Source organism: Aythya fuligula, chromosome 10 (genome assembly GCF_009819795.1).
Source record: "Aythya fuligula isolate bAytFul2 chromosome 10, bAytFul2.pri, whole genome shotgun sequence".
In the NCBI taxonomy this organism is placed as follows: Eukaryota; Metazoa; Chordata; class Aves; order Anseriformes; family Anatidae; genus Aythya; species Aythya fuligula.
The window spans coordinates 3,522,326-3,540,182 of record NC_045568.1 but is presented as its reverse complement, the minus strand read 5'-3'; the positions used below and the strand labels follow the sequence as shown (position 1 = coordinate 3,540,182).

The following is a 17,857-nucleotide window of genomic DNA, read 5'->3' as shown; positions in this document are numbered from 1 at the left end:
GAGCAATCATGAGTTGGTCTTTGGGTACAAATTAACCAGGGCCTCATAGTATTAGGGCCTTGTTACTTCCCTACCCAACAGTATTCATAAATTCAGGAAAGAAATATGTTCTGTAAAAGGAATGCATGTTGTATGGACCCAGCTCCAAAGCTGCAGTTTCAGCTAAGGTGGAAAAAAAAAAAAAAGGAAAGATCTCAGCTGGATTTTCCAGAGCAGGTAACATTGGGACTACTTTTTAACTTTTAACTGAGATGATTTTGTTTGAACTAGGTGTATTTGTGCAGGATGACATCTCCAAATAGTCCCCATGGGTCTCATGAGATCGTTTTGCTAAGAACTTGGCTAGCTGTGTGTCTGCGCTGCCCAACAACAGGGATGTTTTGCCTCAGTAGATGATAACTTTCACATGTTGTTAGAGATCCATCATGGTAGAAGTCAGTACTAACCGGCTCACATGGCCCTCAGCTTTCCAAGATTTAATCATCGGGTCTCTAGGCTGATTCAAGTTTTTATTAGCTCCACACCTTATCCAATTTGGGAAGCCTCTAATACAAGGCCTTGTTCCTGGCTGGAGGAGGAGCGTGGTCTGCCAGCACTCGGTGACAGTTGCCTGTGTCCACACAGAAGTCACAACATGATTTTACTTGTTGCTTTGGATCATTTGCATATTAAAACAAGGGAGAAAACCAGAAGTTACAATTGTATGCTTAAATAACAGCAGGTTAGTTCCTAACCCAAATAGTTGATTTTAATATAACACTAATTTTCTGAGGAGAAGGTGTCGAAAACCAGAGGCTGATGGTTTTTCTAGACAATAGCTTTGGGTAAAAAAAAAAAAAAAAAAAAAAAAAAAACGGAAAAAAAAAAACAGACGAGTACTCTGGTGATGCCTACAGCAGCCTGGCGGGATCATGAGGCAGCAGTAAAACCAGCAGGCTGTGCCACATCTGCTGCTGTATTTGTGTGCTGCCGGCGGGCAGAGCCAGGCGCTGTGGCACGGCTCTGCCAGCGTCATGGCTGTACTCACACCTGAGCTAGGGCGGTCTCTCAGCTGCTTTAATGGTAATGGCTTGAAATAGCCACTGAAACGTGTTATAGCAAGGAATTGTCTATCATGTTCCTTCAGGATAGCAGTGCAAACAGCAAGTGGTGCCCAGGGTAATGCTGAGGGAACAGCCATCTGGGCAGTTTATTTGTATATCAAGTATACAAGTCCTTAGGAATCCAGGATGGTATTAACGTGAAGAGCCTGGTTTCTTCATCAGCATACAAATGTTTGTATTGGACTTAGACACCAGAGGAAAACCATGATCTTTGTGAACTTAGAAGGATTTACATGCTTCTTTATCAGAGAGGACCATGGAGTCTCTTACAATCGCAGAGGCTCCTCCTGCTCACACAGGCAGTAGCCTTGGCCTGTGTGGGCTGAGCTGCGGTCCCTGTGAGGTGTGGGGTCTCTGCCTTGTCCTGGTGGGCCTCTGTAACTGGGGTTATGCCAAAATCCTCACAAAAACTCGGGTGCTGGTTAGGACAGGCTCCTGTGTGCAACTCGTATGGGAGGGCTGAGCAAGGCCTGCTGTGTGGAGCAGCTGAGACAAAGCAACAGCTCCAGTTAACAATGTGAAGTGACGCAAAGTGCTGCTGGGATTTGAGATCGTAATGGAGGCTTGAACAGCATTTCCTTCTTTATTTGTGAGCGCTAAAGATGAGACAGAGGTACTTTTGTCTGTGATTCTGCCTGGTTTTGAAGGCCTGTGTGTTTCTGAAAGTTTTCTGATAGCTCAGGGCGAGGAAAAAGTTGGGGGGCAACTCCAAATAGCAAAGCAGAAAGTTGTGAAACAATAAAATGGTACTTCACGTGCAGTGAAACACAGAAATATCAGATGGAAGTACTGCCTTGTCTCAGGGATGAGGACACAATCTTCCCATGGTTGTTAATGGAGAGAGTGATTGGGACCTAGCTGGCAATGTTCAGGCATACAATTAAATATCAACAAATTTCATTTATAATTTGGAAAGGAAAGAAGGGGATCCTGCATAGGCTGGTGCATATAAAAACCATACAGATAACTAATGTTGTGGAGATGGGAGTGAACCCCAAATTTTACAAGAGCAGAAATACGAATGTATGAGAACATGCCTGCAGGGCTGTGTGTGCCATAGCATATGCTGGTTTTGGAAAAATTTTGTCTTGTGGGCATTGTACATATGGGCAAAGACACTTGACTCCAGCAGCAGCAGCTCCTTCTGATGGTGGCAGGAGATAGATATGTGCCCACTTTGGCAAATGGAAGAACTGTTAATTTGAAGGTGGTTGTGCAAATGTCAGTCAGCAAGCTGCTGGGAGCAGAAATATTAGTGTGAAGGGAAAAGCTCCTGGTAGTAGAAGATGAACAGGTAAAATTCAACAATTGGGAAGTAAGTAAACTAAACATGTAAGTAAAGGAATGACAGAAGATGCAATTTACTAAAAGCCTGGCAAGTCCTCACTTGCACTAAAGGGCAGGGGATTGGAAAAAAGCTCACACAGTGTTGAGGGAGAGCTAAAAGCTAGCTGCGCTGTCTGCCTGGGGCTGACTGCGTGCCCCTGCAGCCTCTCCAATTTCATCCCTTCTCCTCCGCTGGAAGGTGGGGGTGCATCCCCCCAGCTCGGGCTGTTGCCCTTCCTCCTGGCTTCACAGTGGCTGCTGAGGGCACGGAGATGGGGCAGACTCCTCCCTCAGGAGAGCTCTGCCCTGAGCTCAGGTCTTGGCTGGACCACGAGAGGCGATGGTCCCAGGCAGCCCAACGGGCACTTTGCTGCCTGTGTTTCCTTTGCCCTCAGTCCCTCATCTGGGGTTACTGCCTGCCAGTTGCTCATTTGGTGCTTTTTGGAAGTTACCTGATGTTTAATTCCTCCTGTGCTCTGAATTGCTCTTGACTGTGCCGCCTATTTGCCCTGTTAGTAAGTGCTCCCAAGTAAATGACCATCTTGCAATACTAATTTGTTCCGCACACCAACATGGGACAAAACTATAAGGGAACTCCTGGCTTTGAAAAACGAAGTGGCTCTACAAGAAAAGCAATTCAGAGCATGTACAGCCTCAGAGGGTATTTTGGCCCTGCTCACTATTCAGCTGCTGGACTTCTCCACAGTTGCTTTCTTCTTCCAACCTGTAGCCACCCGGGCTTTCACACTGGCTGCCCTCCTGCATCCTACCTAGTGCTATATCCAGCAAGGCTGGGTGCAGTGCTGACAGATCTCTGCACCCACGGAGAGACCCGCTGACGCTAGCAGAGTTGGATGTGGGTGCAGAAACCCACATAAAAGGAGCCCACACAGAAAGAGCCCACAGGCTCTGGGTCCTAGTTGGCAACCTTCAATATTTGTAATGTTCTGCTGACATTTCAGTGCTGTTATCCCTTCTAAATTAAGAGCATGCTGCAGAATCCAAATACGAAGCACCACTCGGAGGGTAACATCACACAATGCAACATGCTGGTGGTCATTCTTATCATGGGTTTTGTTTAGTTTACAGCCTGCATGTAATTTGCTGTAGCAAATCCGAAGTAGATCTTAACAGTCTGCATTAGTCAGTTCATCCACCACCAAAAGAGATAAAGCTGCATCTGTTTTCCACAAACTTTCAAGGTCATTACTGACACACTTTCAAAAAAGAAAACAGCAAAGAGGAGTTTATTGTTTCAATTGCATCCTCGACTTCCTCACTGTCAAAATGTTCAGGTACAGAAAACCCTATGAGAGGAACTGGGATTGCCAGAAGGAAATGGGAGAGGCCAGCATGAGTGAGCAGGGAAAATGAAACTCTGCCTGCTCTCTGCACACATGTATGAGTGTCAGATTTGAGCCAGTACTGCATAATCAGAAATCAGTCCAAACTGACCTGTGTTGGACATGCTGAGCTGGGGCTTCTCAGGAACTTTATCACACGTGATGACAATGAAGGTAACAACCCCTGGAAGGGGCCATGCCATTCCTGCCTATGGAATGAAGGAAGAGGCTGACCTTGGCAGAGGATTTGTCCCGGTAGCATCCGTGGTCCAAAAGCTAATTAATTAGGTGACATTTGCTGGTGTCAGAGTGCTGACTTTGGACAGGGGCTCTGCACCCTGCGGAGCAGTAACTGCAGACATGCTTTCTTCTGAAAGGGTGCTAGCAGGACAAGCAGTCATGTCTGCCATGAGATCCATGCTTTCTTTTATTTATTTATTGATGGTGAAGTCTGAGAACAAAGAGTAGTTTCAAGACAGGTTCCAAGATAAAGATTGTTTTCCTACCATTTGTCTTGAAGAGCCTTTTTTTATTTGGTTTGGGTACAACTCTCAGATACTTGCATTAATCTGAAAGAATGCCTCATTGAATGCTGCTTATAAGTGCTCGTGGTTTGTCAGTACATTAAATTAACAGCAAGTCACTGTAGGGCACAGTTGCTCTTCACTTGAAGAATTATGCTCTACAGTTTCACATGTGCAACTTTATTTCCTCCAAGGGCACTGAATGGGTATAGCAGAGTAGTGAATTTGGCCAAATACCTGCAGAAAAACTGGCTGATGATAAAGAAAGGGGGATGCTGTTTTCCTCTTTGGGTAGCTTATGCTCACATCACATCTTCTAGTAAACTGTTTCTTCAGCATTCCCCTGCTAGGAGTTCAACCATACAACCATGGAGAATCTTTGTGAGCCCTGGCGATCAGAAATCCCCAGAACAGCATGAGCTTTTCTCCTCTGGGATGGTAGAGCAGACGCACATTGTAATTGATTTGTTTGGATTGTGATGGTTTTAAATTGTGCAATTTTCCTCTCCTTTGAAATGTGTTAGAATATTGACACTCTGGTATTTCAAAGCAGCCACGTCCATTAAAAGCTATTTCTATGTGACCTGCATGTTTCGTGTGCTTCCCAGCTGTACACTGCAATAACAGGCATGCTGCTGGATGGCCTGACTTTGGTCAAGAAGGCATTGTTTTCTGTTGCTTTGTGACATCTTCCCAAATTCTGAAAAAAAAAGTGGTTGGATGAGAACATGTGAGAAAATATTTCAGTCTGGGTCTGCCCACACTTGACAATTGTTCAGCTCTGTTCTGTGGTTATTCAGCCAAAGTAGTAATGCTTTAAAGTGGGAATGCTACAGCCACGTGGAAGAGATAGTCACGGAGCAGATGTGGGGAAAACAGTTCCTACAATCTGCAGTGGCAGGAAGAAAGGGGCAGAGGATGCTGGTGATGTGGTTCCCACCGGTCTGTAATTAGGAAATCATTGCTTAGGCCTTTTTTTTTTTTTTGTCTGGGATTCGGTAATGCCACACCTTCTTTCCCCTGATTTGATTCCTCTTCTCTGGGGCTTTCATTTGGGAAAGTTCCCGCTGCTTGTTAGCGGGTCAAGCTCTGTAGGCTCAGCGACAGCATACAGAGAGACTTCCCTGGGGGCCTGGGTTTCCTGCCCGTCTCGTGGAGGAGAGACTGCAACACCAGCTCTCTGCCCTGCGGTGCCCCGTGCAGGGCTCAGAGTTAGAGGATTGCTGAAGATGTGAAAAATGGGTGAATGCCAGTCCAAAAGGACATTTTTCCGCCCTGAGTCAGACTTCCAAAGCGTGAGTTTAGCTTTCCAAAGCTAGTCCCTGGGTGGGTATGTGCAAATCCCCCCAATGAGGGCCGCTCTGTATCCTGTGTGGATTCACACGGCCTGCCTTACCCTTTCAGTCCCCTAACAATATTTTTTGTCAGCTTTGTTTCATTCAGAAATGATGGATATTTCCTTTTAGCTTCACTTTATAAACTCCTGGATGCATTATTTCTTCACTGTCACTTGGAGTCAAAGCAAAACATTTTAAGTGATCTTACAACATTAGAAAAAAAAATTGCTCTGTTTCTGAGCCACGACTTGGGAAGACAAAGTGAAGGCACTGCCTGAGGACAGGCCACCAACATAGGACTCCATCTTTCAGTTTGGGCTTAAGACTTCCCACCTTTATCCAGGTGAGTGGTGTTGTGGCAAGGCATAGCAGAGCTGAGCTGATGGGTTCATAGTGACCATTTCGCTCTGCTCTGCTGAGGAGATTCTGCCCTCCCTCTGGGCCTACGGGGCATCTGTTATTGCTGGTTTACACCCATGTGTACAGGGATGAAGTGACTTGACCCAGAACTATGCCCTGCTCTGCCTGTGATTTCCTGACAGAATCTGGTCCTTCTGTCGTGGTTCTCTGCCCTGACAGTGGGTGTAAACTTCTGGCTACAAGCCTGAGACCTTGTGCACAGCTTCCGTGCACCCTTCCTTGCCTGAAGGTGCACCAGTGAACGCTGTGTCCGTGCAACCCCTGCAGCTACTCACTCATCTCTGGACACAGTGAGGGCACTGGGAATGCTGTTGTACAGGTGTTAAGGAAGACATTTAGCTTCCATCTAAATGGGTTTGGCCATTGGGATCTCCTGGTGCTGCTGCCTGTGTTGGCAGAGCACAAGTGGAGGTAATGGTCCTTGGGTATTTTGGGGAGGGGAAATCTGAAAGATTTGACAGAGCCAGGGGTGCCCCTCTTAGACGTGACAGAGGATCTCTGCTCCTGGCTGCTTGTTGAGTGTCCTCCATGGGCGTGAATCACTCTGATGGAAGACATTAGCCCTACAGACCTGCTGAAGCTATCACAGCTGTTAACAGCAAAAACTGCTGCTGTGATTTCGGGAGTCCCCTGTACCTCCTGTTTCAAATTATCCCAGCCGTAGGGTGGACTCCAGCGGACTCTCCTGGTGTTTCCCAAAGCAGTGCGATGCAGGGCCTGGGGCGCAGAGCCAGCAAATGGGCGCTTGCGCCCAGCTCAGCCGCAAACTGAATGTGTAAAGCCCCGATGAAACGCTGCTGCTGGCTCTGCTGCTTCCCATCTGCTCGTGGCGCAGCTGGGTGGCAGCAAGTGGCACTCATGGACTGTCACCAGATGATTTAAGGGGGCAGTAAATGCCACCATCAGAGCAGCAGTGCTCACATCACATCTTTGCTGAGGTGGAGAGAGATCCAAGTCCCCCGGCCTGTTATTCCCCTATTCTTTCTGTGCTTTCGTTTCTCCTTGGGATGAAATTCAGGACTGTGTAAGATCATTTTTGGAGGGTTGATTGTTTCCTCACAAAGTAAATAGCATTTTTTCCTCTTTGGCTAGAGTTACACAATAATTTTGCATAGTTGCAATCGCTTGAGGGTGTCCAGCAGCGACTGGCAGCGCCCCCATCCCCACGCACGTTGCCACATTGCACAATAAGACAGTCCCACTTTCCCAAGCTTTGGCCGTGTCAGAGACAGGATACCACATTATTCAGAAATGGAAATTCTTACACTGCTACTTTTCCGTAATTGTGCACACATTTTGCCTGTGCAGATTTCAAACTTGCCTGTGAATGGGAGCTGCTGAGGGCCGGAGGCAGCGCGCAGTTTCTGCGGGTGCCAGGTAATGCTGCGTTCTTCCTCTCACAGGCTGCGGGCTGGGCGGCGACTGCTGGGAGGAGGAGAGGAGAGGGCAGGAGGAGGAGAAGGAGGGCGCAGAGGGACCTCTCCCCTGCCATGGCAGCGATGGGAGGAGGTGACCAGGTGCTGCTGGGAGCCACCAGCTCTGAGCACGCAGTAGCTGCTGCTCCGTCTCCTGGTCCCTGGGAAGGCGAAGCCAGCAGCCAGGCGGTGGATGCTCAGCCCTCTGCGCTGGGTGGCTGTCCCCACTGCCTGTGCCTGGGCATGGTTTGTGCCACCCCGGGGGCAGCTGGGCCCAGTGTCCCCATCAGGGTGGGATGGGTGCCAAGGTGTGGGAGACAGCTGTGCCTGAGAGCCTGCCGAGGGGGAAGGCACCTGGGGTTATTCTTACAGCCCTCTGAGGGGTGTTTTCCCGATGACACAGTGCTGTGGGGAATGTGTTCTTCCCAAAGACTTCTTCCCAAATCAGAGACTTCCCAAAGTCTCCGATTTATACCAGGACGGGTGTCAGTAAACAGTCCGTGTGGTCACGTAAATACGCCAGCTGGGCCCTGCTGATGTAAAGAGTGGGACTGCAGCCCCCGGGGCTGCCGCCAGGTAAGCGTGGGGCAGCTTCCACCCGGCAAGCAGCCGCGGGACAAAGGGAATCCCAAACCCTCCTTCGCCCGCCGTCGAAGCCCCTTCGGCTGGCCTGAGCGAGCTTCACCGGGGCAAACCGGGGGGGCTGGGTTAGCAGCGGGGGCTGTACCCCCGCTCTTTGCTCACCGTTTCAGCTGGGCGCCGAGCCTGCCCCCGCAGGTGAGCGCCGCGCACGGGGCGCTGCCCGCCTCCCGGCCCGGCCCGGGCCGGTGCCGGTGCTCGGCGGCCCCCCCGGGCAGCCCCGCCGCAGCTTTCCGGCCCCTCCCTCTGCCTCCCGGGGTCCCCTCGCCCCTTCCCGAGCGGAGCGGAGCCGTGCGGTAAGTGCGGAGCCCCGGGCGCGGAGTCCCTGTCGCGACAGAGCAGCGCGGCGACAGCTCGCGGGGCGCCCGGCGGTGCCGGGCGGCGGGGAGTCCCCCAGCCCCTCGGAGCGGGGGACGCGCTCCGGAGCCGTTTCCAGGCTACCGGGATAAATAGGCAAATATTTCCTTCCACTGCTTCTCTTCTCTCTGCCTCTCTTTGTTGTTGTTGTTGTTCTGAAAGTGGCAAATTGTCAAGGAAAAAAAAAAAAAAGCAAGAAAAAAGTTGCTGTAGATGTTTCGGGGCTGTTGCTTTATTGAAAACAACTCCCTGGGTGGAGGCGAGAGAAGCCTGCGGTTCGGTGGGAGTGTTTGCAAATCAAATGTCACTTGGAGGTGGGGGAAATCTGGCAGAACCATTCCGTAAGAGCCTTCTCCAAGTCGTGCAGGCTCGCTGGCCTCATGTGAGCTTAACGAAAACCAACGGGAAGTTTGAAAGGAAAGGGAGAAGATGGATGGGAAAGCAAAGGAAAGTGCTTGCTGCCTGCTTCTGCCGGCGTGCTTGGGTTCCTGGAAAGAGCGGTGCTGGGCATGAACTGGCTGCCCCCTTGGGACAGCGGGGCAGGGTCCGTGACGGGGACATTCGGGGGACCAGGCTGGGAGGTGGGCACAGCAATGCAGCCCCCAGCAGCAGAATTGCTCATGGCATGGTCAGGGCTTGAGTGAGCCCCAGCCTGATCCGTGCCCCTGTGCCTCCCCTCACCGCATCGCTTTCTCTCATCAATCCAAGCCCGTCGGTCTCCGGAGCCCAGGCACCCGCGGGAGCGAGCCCGGAGGTGGCTGGGTTGGGCACACGGTCTGTGCCCCTCCACAAGGCCCTGGGGGCTTACGGGTGTCATGCAGCGCTGGATTTCTCTTGGGACTTTTGGTACCACAGGAAAAGGTGCTGTCATTTCAGAGCTGTAGCAGTGCTGAGCCTCGCTGTTGCTTTGCACCCAGAGGTGATGAGCGGAGAGGTGGTGCTTGGGAGTGTGTCTGGTCCTCTGACTGTCTAATGGACCCCCGCAGCCACATCCTCCCCTTCACTGCTCTTCCGCATAGAAGTCTGTGTTTTGGGCATCCTTGCCCTTCTGCTGGCAGCACAGGCTGTGGGCACAGCCCACGTGCAGCCACACACAGCTTTACGGGTAGCTTGGTCAGGCTGTGTTTTAATGACAACAACAACTGGTACATGGCTAATAGGTATCCAGTTATTTTTATTTGAGAAAGATGCAGCTCTGTAGTTAGAAAATACTAACTACAGTAGTGGAGTGGATGAAATTATTTTTAAAATGAAAGATTTTTCCACGAGTGGCAGAATGGGGCCTATAGAGGATAGAGGCCAAAAAATTATTTTTTTTTTAATTTAAAAAAAAAAAAAACAAACAAACAAACAAAAAAAAAAAACTGCTTAGGTTCCCAAGGTGTATCAGCTAGACCTGTGGAATCGCTTTGAAGACACAGCTAAACCAGCATTAATAGGGGCTGGTGTTGGCATAAAAATGTCATCCAAAAATCACACCCTTAATTGGCATTAGTGTGTTGGCAAACCTTTTCCAGTGCTGCTTTGTCTTTCAACAGCCATATTATTGTAACCGTTTCATGTATTTTGTCTCGTGGCAAAAACTCAGAGCAGGATTTGTTGAATTCAGTGCGGCGGCTGGAATCACAGAATGGCTTGGGTTGGGGGACCTTAAAGACCATCTAGTGCTAACCTTTTACCTTCTCCAGTGAAGACGAGAAACCAGTGGCAAAGCAGTTGAGGCTTTCAGTCCTGGTGCCACCTCTGTGATTCCTTGTCTGTGGGCCCACTGCAGTAAGCTGCTTCGCAGGCTATGCTGGGACAAGGAGGAGGTAAATGCTTGCTTTAAATTAATCTTTTAATTCAAATCAGTTTCCATGATTGTAAAGATCCTTTACTCTTCTCCTTCCTTCTGTCCATTGACCTCTCTGTCCACTTTAAAACATTTTCAGTTGCATCAGGTCATTGTGTGGCATTATAGACTTCTAAATTCATCTGACCTACGTGCAGCTGGAAGAAGCTCCCTTTACTTGGATTTGTGCACTGAGTGGTAGGTAGCCTTCCAAGGGTGATGGTGGGCAGTGGGACGGACATTTCAGTGTCATCAATACCCTCTGTCCCACTCAGCTGTGCAGCATGGAAGAGCACATTTAGTTTTGCTGGACAGTTCCCCAACAAGAGAAGGGCCCCACTGGGGCATTTCCATGTGGCCAGAACTGCCCAAGCCCTTGTTTTACATCCCTTGTGAAGCAAACCAAGCTTTCTTTTCACAGCTGCCTTCTCTCCTTTATTCTGGGAGGTGACAAATATTTACCATGTCAGTCTCTTTAAAAGTGCTCTTTGGGAATTTTCTCATGCCTTGGAGTTTCTTCACCTGGTCTGTGGGTAAGAGCTGGCATTTATCTGCTCCTGGCAAAACCAGAAGTGTCCCTTAAAATATTCAGAGACTTTTGTGGTTGGTGAAAGGCTTGAATGGGTATGTGCTTTCCTACAGCTGCCTTCAGGCTTTCCAGTGTCATACCCTGAAGAAACCAGGGTGCCACTAGCTGGCCCATCAGTGCCTTGGGGCTGCTTTCCTCCTTCCTGAGTCAGCAGCCCTCAGTCCCTGGCCGTGCTGTGTTTGTTCTGGAGGCAGCCCTTGTTTCAGGGCTGTAAGCTGCCCCAGGAGATGGCAGTGCCGTGCCTGCTGGGGCTCCCCTTCCTCCTCTGTCCTGAGGCTGGGCTCCATTGATGTGTTACTGGTCTGTATGCAGATCCCAAGTGGCACAAAGAACCTTGACCCTTAATGACTCTGCCTCTTATCTCTTCTTAGAGGCACCGACAGCCCCTGTGTTTAGGATAAGGCTCTGATATAGTGATACGGTCCCATGCATTCACTTTTGTGTGGCTTTTCCCCTTATTCACTTGCATTAGAAATTTGGATTTCCTGCCAGCTCATTGGCATAATATTAACCTTTCTTTGCTGGATGTGACATGTTGCCTTTAATAACAGGGGCTTGGGTTTAATATCCCAGGAGGTCTTTCTCAGTTCTATGTTCGTGTAGTTCAGGAGCTAAAAGAAAGAGTCTTCTGAAAGGGGCTTTCCAAAGGCTGGTTTGTTTTCTCCTGGTTACATTGCTGTGGTCTTCTCTTAAGAAATAAAACAGTTGAAACAAACACATATCCCACCTAGATATGAAGAAATTGCAGCTTATTTGTGGCCTGGATCAGCTCCTTCTTCTGAACATGATTAGAGCAAGATCAGACCCTTTGTGTTACCCTTTCATTCTGGCATGTTACAAACCTAATATATTGTTCATGAAAATTAAGTTGTGCTAATTACATCTCCTGGTCTGCTTTAAGAGTCATACATTCCTGTCTGACTTGCTTGCTAATGAACTCTGTGGATCGAATCCAAACTCGGGGAGAATCTAAAGCACCGTCAATGATCTGAGTACGCAGCTCGCCCGGGCTTAGTTGTCCAGATGTGACCCCCAGCCCAGGGGCAGCTGCAGAAACAAATGTTAGACCGGGAGATGCTGCTGACATTCACTGCTGGGTGCTCTAGATCCTGTGGCTCTCATCAGCACGGTCTCCTTTCTGTGAATGAAGGCAGGCAGTGACAGCCGGGCTGGCCGAGCTGGTGCTTGAGGGCAAGTCATGAAGGAGGGTAAGCCATGCTCCTCATCAAAGTGAAGCTTTAAAAGTTGTCCCTCCTCACTCCAGAGGCTTCTGTCCTGCCAGTTTCGGTGGGAGTTTCTTTGTTAGAATTAAACTTTGGTTCAGTTCTTTTTTTTACTTGCCTCTGTTTGGTGAACAAACCTTGGAGACAAGGAGCTCATTTCTTCCTGTATCAGCAAAATGTTTTAGTGACTGCTAACCCCTTACACCTGTACATGGCTAGTCAAAGAAGGGTCCTAACCTGGTTTTGTCTAGACTGGCGATGCAGAGAGAGAGAGAGAAAGCAATTCCTGGGGCTCAGATACATGACTTTTTGGAAACAGAAACTGTAACCAGCAAAGGCTGTATCCCCAACAGAGCTGCAGAAGGGGTCTTGTGGGTGTTCTTAATCTACCTCACTGCAAAGCCAGCCAGGTTAGCTCAAACCACCTTTGTTTTGACTTAAATTAGCTGAGTCTGCAGTACGGCAGTGAATGTTCGCTCTGTCCCTCCTGCCAGACGTGCGGCGGGGGACTACCAGCTGGCTGCTGGTCCTCAGCCAGCTCCTGCTGCAGCCTCTCCAGGAGAGGCTGTCTGGGCGTCCCCTGGGCTTCTCTGAAACGAGAGCCGAGCCCTTTGTCCAGCATCAATTTAAACGTGTTTGTCAGACGGGATCGGTTTAAGATGTGCCCCACACACTTGTGTTTGTGCTGTCCTTAATTTCAGCTTGACTCCTATTCCCCCTGCTCCTGGTTCGGGTCCTGTTAACAGTTCCTTCTGGGAAATTTCACAAGTCACCGGTGCCCTGCAGCAGCCACCAGGTCTGGGACCAGCTGGGCTCCTTAAGGGTGTCTCTGTGGTGCAGACAGAATAGCTCAGACTTTAATTTGCTATTTTACCCATGAAAGGACAGGCCTGCTTAGTTACCTGAGGGTTTGTGAACCGTTTAAGATGATACTGGATATGCATGCATAGGAAGAGATTTTGACGATGCCTATGAGATTTTTATTCCCTTTTAAATTAAAATGCAATTTGTTGTCCATGTTTCTGTGACAGTCCCATCCTAAGTGTTTTATAGAAACAACTTCCAGGACTTTTGCTTTTCTTTACTATGCACTGGACTTTGGAGACCAGATTACTTACCAGAAGAAGAGATGGGAGCTGGAAAAATACTGTTTTGTTGGTGTCATAAATACTCTAGATACAAAGGAGACAGAATACTTTCAAAACTCTGCAGTGTTGCAGAGCCTGAAACCTTTTCATGGGAGAATGCTACTTTAAATATATGTCTGGAGAAAAAAAAGAAAAAAGAAAAAAAAATCAACAAAAAAACAAACGCACAACTTCTGCAAACGATGTGTTTTCTTAAGGAATTAAAAACAACTGTTTGGAAATGATTAATTATTGTAACATGTGAGCACTGTAACGTTCCGTCCGTTCGCAGTAGTATTTCAAATGATTTAAAGTTGTTTGCTCAAGGTTTGCTTTTACCATGTCATTAAACATCGTGGATTTTTTCCAGCTGTCCTCCACAAATGTATCACCCGTGATGGATTTTGCATGAGAACGGGCTGCCAGATTTTAATTTTGATACCAATTTTGTTTTACTTTTGATACAGTTTTGCTTTGCAGAACATACTGCTGGCTGGGACGATGCTAGCAGCAATGGTCGGGCTGAGCTTTGGGGCCTTGTTTGCACCTTCTGAAAGCCCCGAGGATGAGGTCAGGCATGGGCAATTACCTGTCCCCTCTGACTGCCGCCAGATCTCCCCTGGCAGTGGTTGTGGCCTCCAGCAGGAGGTGGCAGCTCTCCTATCTGCTGCCTGCATACTCTGAGCACTTCCTAAATTGCTTTGGGCAAAATCGAGTGGATTATCTCAAGCCACTGCTTAGACTATTGAAGATAATCCTACTGGCTTTGGGCTTTGTCTTTTTCCTTCTTGAGGTGAGTTAGGGAGGACAGGAGGAACTGCTGTGGGGTGCAAGGCTGCTGGCAGGGGTCTGCTCTGCAGCACAGCTGGGAGGCAGGAGAGGCACGGCAGGTTTGCTAGTGGCTTGATGAAGTCATTCATCAGAAGAGATCTTTCTTGTTGAGCTGCTGAGGCTTGCCAGGGACTCTTCCAGGCCCGTTGAGTTTTTTTGTTTTGTTTTGTTTTTTTTAACCCCCTTACTCAGTTTTTGTTGCCAGAACATTTACGTTTGGTCACGTTTTTCCAATTCTAAACTAATCCGCCTCAAGTGTGAAGCTCCATCAAATAATCAATGTAATCTAACATCCGATTATCTTGAAAGACTGGGTATGATTAGTGCATAAACCTTGGACGGCCACTTGGAAAAGATATAACCTGATACTGCAGAGAGCAGATTGATTTGGGGGATTACCTCTCAGCCCTGAATGGGTAAATAGCATAAATGGAGCCACTCGCTAAGAGGAACTGCTGCGTGCCCTGAAACATCACAGCGTGCCTTCAGAGCAAACCAGAGCTGCAGCCTGCTCCCTGACGTGCTGTTTGGTTTCTGGCACAGCTGCTTGCTTTGAGCCAGAAGGGTATGCCCTGTGGAAAGTGTCTGAAATCATTCGTGGGCCTTGGTAAAATGCAGACGTTAACAGCAAGAGTGTGAATAAGCAATCTCTCTCTCTCTCTCTCTCTCTCTCTCTCTCTCTCTCTTTTTATTAAGACTTTTGCATTCTTTTCAAAGTGTTGACATAGTACACTATGCCCTGGGGTGTTGCAAGTGTCTGAATATTTAGGATGTGTAAAAGACCATGATCATGCAGTAACATCTCTTCAGTCTGGGCAAACAGGTTCATTTGAGTGCTTCACTTTTGTTCTTAAACTTAAACAAAATGAACTAAGATGCTAGTAAGCAAAAAGGAAACTCACTGGTATATACTTACTTTATTAACATCTATCCTGTTAACAGTGGAAAAAATAAATGAGCACTTTATGATGATAATCCTGAAGCTGAAGCATACCTCTAGACTAGACAGTGTCACATTTGATTATAATTCTTGGTTACACTGCTCTAGTCCCTGTCTGTCTGTCTCTGAGGCCAGAAATGCCTTTTTGTTACGTGACTGTGCAGGGCTGGGCACTGAGATACCCGCTGTGCAGCTAGGCTCCAGGTGCTGCCGTGGGTGAGGTACGTCTCTGCACTGGAAAAAGGATTTTAATAGGCAGCGAAGTGTATGTCAGGCAAGCATGTGTGTGTTTTAAATAAAGCAGTCTCCACTGGGTTTAAAATGAAATGTTTCCATTTCTTTTTAAGCCTGCTTTTCTAAAACTCATTTAAAGAGACTCAATAACATCTGCCATCAGTGACATCCTTATGTTTGGGCTCTAGCCCTGCGAGCACCAAGCCCATTTGTATCAGTCACTGGGATGGGACACATGGTTAGGTGTTCGCAGGCAAGCATTCGGGCAGCAGTAGAGCCCGTAATTGTGCAACAAGGCCAGTAACTTCTTCGAGCTGTTGTTCAATGGCATTTTTCCTGATGGGCAAGTTAAGTAGGTCTTGTTTCCTCACGAAAAGAAAAACTAAGTTAAAGGAGAGAAATGCTCTCTGCAAATCACATCCTGTTTCTATCCTTCAATTAGCACAGATTTGGGGTTGCAGCCTGACTGCAGTCCATCTGACCTGCTTCCCCTCCCCTCCTTATTGACACTGATATTAGAACTATGGGAAAACTTAGACTGCTGGCAAAATGGGTGGAAAATCAAATGTTTAATGTTTTGCTTGAACATTTTGTGGTTTCTCCTGAAATTCTTTGTCTGAAACAAAGGATGTTCTTTGTTCTTTTTCGGGGGGTTGTTTTTTTATTTGAAAAAATCTGCAGTGTCATTGTAGGTTGCTGAAGTTTCTACAGAAATGGTATCAGTTCTCCACATCTTATTTTTCTTTTATTTTTTTTTAAATACCTGAAACAAGGAAGGACAGTTAGAAAAGATGAAAAAAAAAATTGTCTGATTTGACAATGAAAGATTGTTCGTTGGCAGATTCTTACAAATGCATTCAGAATCAAAATGTTAGTGATTTGGAAAAATCTTGAAATACAGTAATTTCACATGACCTCCCTCTTGGAAGCTTCTATGGTTTTGCATTCTTTGCTCCAGCACTATTCCCACTGAAGAAATGCTTTAAAAAATAAAGAAAAAAAATAAGAAAAAAAAAAATGTATTCTTTAAAAACCATCATTCCTTGCTTCTTTGGTACCGCATTAAGTTGTGTTTATATAGCTTAATCTTATCCTGATTTATATGATCAGAATTAAGCTTTTATGGATTTGTTTGGAGTCTGGAGAAGATATGAACTGAAGCACAAGACAGTCACAGTCCCACGGAGCCGGCGGGCAGTGGCTGCCTGGGGACACGCTGACCCCTGGCCATGCAGCACTGCAAGCGCTCCCAGCTCCTCCTTGCCACTTGCAGGCCTGAGGAGCAGCGATGGGCACAGGGACAGGCTGGAGGCAGCAGCTGGAGCCCTCTTCAGAGCTGCAGCTGGGATGGGGATGTCTGCAGCCCCAGTGTGCAGTGAAAAAGAGTGAAGCCCTGGGTGCCAGCAGTGGCAGGGCTGCAGGGGCTGCCCCTATGCCTGGTACGCTCCATGTCTGCACAGTGCTCAGAACAGGGTTTTGTAGCCCTAAGGGGCTCTCTGAGGCAGGAGAAAAATGGTGGCTTGGTGACAATGTGGGTGAAGGGACCTCCTGGTCGCATCTTCTGCCCTTTCAGTCAGACTTGATTTTACCATGACGCTAGTCGGAGCCGTTAAGTAGCTATTAGTTATCACTCAGGCAGCATCCTTTTGTTATTTCAGAATTACTGAGGTACTTAATTAGCTGTTCATTAACTGCCTTAGACAAAAATAAGATCTGATTAATCATCATTTCAGCAAATTATAGCCTGTTCTGCAGGCTACTGAAATTAAGCACTGAAGGGCTGGCTTCCTGCAGCGAGCTGTGACCTGCCCCGGCTGCGCAGCCCTCGCTGCCTGTCACTGACCCAGAGGGCTTGAGGTCCATGGAAATCGGTCACCACCTGGGGGGCATGGATTCATGTGTGAATGGGGTGAGGACCATGGAGCACTGCCTGTGACACAGCGGAGATGGTGCCAGTGCTTGGCAGAGGGCCGTGCTCTGAGTGCACGCCCAGCCAGCCAGCAAGAGAGATGTCTGGTGGCCACCATTCCTAACCTTTGGGATCACTTCCTTTTGCTTACTTTTTTTGTAAGCAATATCCATTGTAACTGATCAAGATCAAACTTCCAAGCTGATTGAGATCTTGAATGCATAATCGAAGACTATAGTTTTCTTTAAAGTAGTCCTATAGGGTATGTTATTTCTTGTTTTATCTCACATGCATTCTGATTTCAAACATAACTGATTTTAGTTAATTATTCACCAGGGAAGATGGAACTGGCACCTTTGGTTTAGAATAAACTTGCTTATCCAATGGCCTAGAGTTTGAAGAAAGGAAAATTTCAGAAGCATCATGGGATCATTAAAATCCCACACAAGGTATTTGCAGGTATTACAAAGCCAAGCCTATAAAAAGCAGGTTCCTTACAAGAAATTGCTTTGCATTCTTCTGGACAAGAATTAAAGCTCCCCCAGAACTTTCCTGTTATTGGCCATCTTTGTGTCTTAGATTCTTCCTTTTCCAAGATCCCTGACTGTTGCTCCCCTTTAATCTCTCCTAAGGGCTCCTTCTCAGCCTTTTGAAAGCAGCTCTAGCTGTTCCCTCCCGCTGCCCAGGCTTGTCCAAGACCGTAAATAGA

At 47.8% G+C, this 17,857-nt stretch overlaps 1 protein-coding gene across 2 annotated transcripts in view; it reads left to right on the top strand.

Annotated features, from left to right (window-relative positions):
• Positions 1-7,300: 7,300 nt before the first annotated feature.
• Positions 7,301-17,857, top strand: part of FBLN2 (fibulin 2) — a 105,546-nt gene continuing 94,989 nt past the window's right edge. Inside the window, exon 1 of one of the 2 annotated variants that reach the window (XM_032194087.1) lies at positions 7,301-7,430. The gene's annotated coding sequence lies outside the window, so the exon portion shown is untranslated. Of the gene's footprint in view, positions 7,431-8,356; positions 8,404-17,857 lie in introns of those variants that run through there. The other variant, XM_032194086.1, reaches the window with a different exon arrangement.